The sequence below is a fragment of the Amia ocellicauda genome, chromosome 12 (assembly GCF_036373705.1).
Source record: "Amia ocellicauda isolate fAmiCal2 chromosome 12, fAmiCal2.hap1, whole genome shotgun sequence".
Classification (NCBI taxonomy): domain Eukaryota; kingdom Metazoa; phylum Chordata; class Actinopteri; order Amiiformes; family Amiidae; genus Amia; species Amia ocellicauda.
In genome coordinates, this window is record NC_089861.1 from 38,413,548 (window position 1) to 38,417,296 (window position 3,749).

The 3,749-nt window shown below is 45.2% G+C and overlaps 1 non-coding gene across 1 annotated transcript; it reads left to right on the forward strand.

Annotated features, from left to right (window-relative positions):
* The first annotated feature begins 228 nt into the window (after positions 1 to 228).
* trnai-aau (transfer RNA isoleucine (anticodon AAU)) lies at positions 229 to 302 on the forward strand. Its single transcript has one exon. It is a non-coding gene; the product is annotated as a tRNA-Ile (tRNA).
* Positions 303 to 3,749: the final 3,447 nt, after the last annotated feature.

Here is a 3,749-nt window from a genome sequence, read left to right on the forward strand (position 1 = left end):
AGGTCTGGGAGGGGGCGGTCGCCTCCCAGTCCTCCTTTATTAAGAGTGTAGAAGGGTTTTCTGGTCTCCAGATGGAGGCGTGGGTTCAAATCCCACTTCTGACAGATTGATTTATAGCATCACCAGTGCTAGCAATTGCAAAAGTGTTCTTTTCACACTTGTGTAATGCATTTTCCAGCCATATTATACAAACATGAGCAAATGCCTGGCAGAGAGATTGCTTTTGCTGGCTGGTTAGCTCAGTTGGTTAGAGCGTGGTGCTAATAACGCCAAGGTCTTGGGTTTGATCCCCTCATCGGCCAAGGCCAATCCAAGGTGCTCGTCCGTCTAGTACGAGACCTGTTCTTTGAAAGTTTGAGACGAAACTCCCTGAAAGCAAGCGTAGTAGTGCACTTAAGCAGTGGTAGGATCTACAAGACTTCATCAAGTTGTGTCAAAGTCGGCCATCTACATGCACACAGGAAAATGTCCGTTCTCTGCTTTGCTTTTCTCAGAACACTTCATTTGCATTCTGTCCTCTGATTGTTTCAACTCGTGGGCTCCTGCCAATTCCTTATTACACAGACTTGGAGAGGGAAGCAAAGCCAGTGGCTTCAAGAATCAACGAAAGTTTCATGAATGGCACATCTAAGCCATGGTGCCAACCTGACATTGAACTGTTTGTCACCTTGACTCGGTTGCATAAGTGTTGAAAGTCACGAAATCCCGCAATTCTGTGGCCTCATTCTCAATGGTATCATCTATAATACAACTCTCAAAAAAATAAGGGAACACGTAATCATCACAGCATAACACCAAGTCAGTTACACTTCAGGCATATCAATCTGTACAGTTAGGAAGCCTAAGCGGTTGTGAATCACTGTCTCTTGTTTTGGTGCAAATGAAAGTGACAGCAGGTGCACCGGAGAGAGGCAACAGCAAGACAACCCCAAAAAGGGAATGGTTTTGCAGGTGGTGGCCACAGACGATTGCTCTCTCCTTATCCTTCCTGACTGATTCTTCTCTAGTTTTGCCTTTTGCTAGTGTCCTTGTCACTACTGGTATTATGAGGCGCTCCCTGCAGCCCATTCAGGTTGCACAGGTAGTCCAGCTCCTTCAGGATGTCACATTCATATGTGCTATCAGAAGAACCAGAAGGACCAGTATCTGCTTTTTTGTGCGAGGAGGAACAGGAGGAGCATTGCCTGAGCCCTCCAAAATGACCTCCAGCGGTCTACTGGTGTGCATGTTTCTGACTAAACTGTCAGAAACAGACTCTATGAGGGTGGCACGAGGGCCCGTCATCCTCTAGTGGGACCTGTGCTCACAGCCCAGCACCGTGCAGCTCGATTGGTATTCGTGAAAGAGTGTGGAGGCACCGTGGTGAACGTTATTCTGTCTGCAACATCATCCAGCATGATCGGTTTGGCTGCTGGTTTGGAGAGAAACACAAAGTGCCCTCTGTGTATTCACTATGCAACCATCAACAACTCTGACCTGGTCATATATATGTCCCAGGGCATCATCCTGTGTCTGGTCCATAGCGAAATCGGAAACCCGGTTGAAGGCGGGATCCAGTGTCGGGCCTTCCACTGGAAGAAGGAGAGAGGAGGTGAGTCCCAGAACTCGTTCCTTCCCCTGGGTCCAACAGGGTACTGTTGGCTGCTACACGACTGGAGTCAGAGGGAAGGCTGTCCCTGCCCCTCTCATCGCCTGCAGTCACTAATGGTGATCGGTCCCCAGAGACATGTCCCAATTGTGCCCCAGCCAAATCAGACAATGAGAGCCTAGGATCTTTAATATTGGACAGAAATTCAGAGCCTCTGGGTCGTCCTCCGGTCCCATCTTTGGAATCTGCAGACCTGCCCAAGCCGGGTTTGCTGCGGCCACAGCGTCTCGAGAGTTTGTTGTTTTTGAGCCTGCAGCTTCACCACTGGGGCCAACAACTGTTCCACTGGAGACGCCTCCATAGCTGTCCTTCCGGGTACAGAGTTCAGGGTAAGTATGTCACAAAGCTTCCCCACATTGGCCACCAAATGTAAATGCCGGAACCAATAAACGGAGAGAGTCTCGGGTTCCGGCGGTGTCCGAGCTTTATTGGGGTTCACAATAGTCCAACAGAAAAAAACACAAAAAGGGGAAAACAAGGCAAAACCAGCACACAAAACAGCCACACAAACAGGGTGCTCCGGGCAGTCACAATAAAGTCTCCCTCGGGGAAGGAGAGGGATTAAATAGATGAAGCACACCTGCCAATGACATCACAGTCGCCTCAGTGATCATTGCCTGCAGCCGTGAGCTCACAAGCTGTCTGCGAAGCAGCGGACAACACGGCTGCAACACATGAGCACCTAATTAGTGTGCGTCAGCAGCAGCCATGCCGTGACAGACAGCGTCCTGCCAAAATCACAATAAGATGTATAAAAGTACAGAAAAACAAAATGTAATAAACTAGAAATAATCTTTAATACATAGAACTAAAGAAAATAGGTTTAGTGTTTACAGATTCCTTTTTGGAAATACAATGACATGCATTACAAATGAGTATTTACATTTTATTTACAGCTGGTGCTCATGTGTCACTGTGCCCCTCAGGCTGTGGGAGGCGGTGACATATTGGGCAGCCAGGGAGGCTGTGTGTCCCTCCTCCAGGAGGACTGACCATTTTTATTTTTTCTCAGTTTTGTCAAAGGTAGGGTGGCATTCATTATTTTGTTAAGGAATGTGTCCCTTATTTTGGGCATATTTATTGCATTGCAGGAGGAAGTGCAACTCTCTCTCTCTGTCTCTTTCTCTCTCTGTGTGCGTCCATCTTGGACTCGGGTTCCTCTTCATCACCAGAAGGGGGAGCCGGAGTAGATTCCTGCAGAGATTGACACTTGTTTTTTTGTTTCAGCAGAAACAGTGCGGAGGCGACCCAAATCCTGGTGGGGGGAGGTGTTTAAAAAAAAAAAGTTTTATCTTCTTCATAATGACATTATCCTTCAAGAAAAGACAAAGGGCATCAGATGATCAATACGTTAATACATCTCTTATAATCTCTCTTTAAAATACCAACTATTACAATGTTAACCATACATAAACAAAACAACCTATGCTTTTGTTTTTAATGTTGCTAGATCTCACAGTGATAAAATAAGGAAGATATGGTTTAACCAAAAAAGTTGATAAAACATTTCTTGGCAGAGCGCAAACAGAGGACATGTAAATAGGCTGACATTAAATTAAAGATAAGATTCTAAATAAGCTATCTTTTCTCTTCAGTCATGATGAGGAAAAAATTATAACTTGAATAATTTCATTCAGAATGACAAAGTTGCTCAATGTAAGCGCATTTTTCAGAGTAACGTTAGCACAGCTTCCTACAAATTGTCTGAAAGATAAGATTAAAAAAGAAATCAGCTATCGGCTATGTTACAAATGAGAATTATACTATTAATATTGTACATTTATGATCATTATGTTTGTAGTTTGGATATGTCGATAATATATTTGACAGTAAATGGGTTTTATACGGTGTGTCCAAAAATACTAAACAAAAACCCATCCCAATTTGCGTTACGTGATCGGGACCACTCCGTGGACCACAGTGCCGAGGTCCGGACCACTCAGTCGCTGTGGTCCAGACCTTGGACCAAAAAATGTTACAACCCCTACTGCTCCGCTGTGTCAGTTGTTTCTGTAACTGAATCACAAAACTGGGTTTTGATGTGCTCCCCACGTGCGTGTTTACAACGTCACTGAAGAAAAAAAACATCGAATCTGGAACA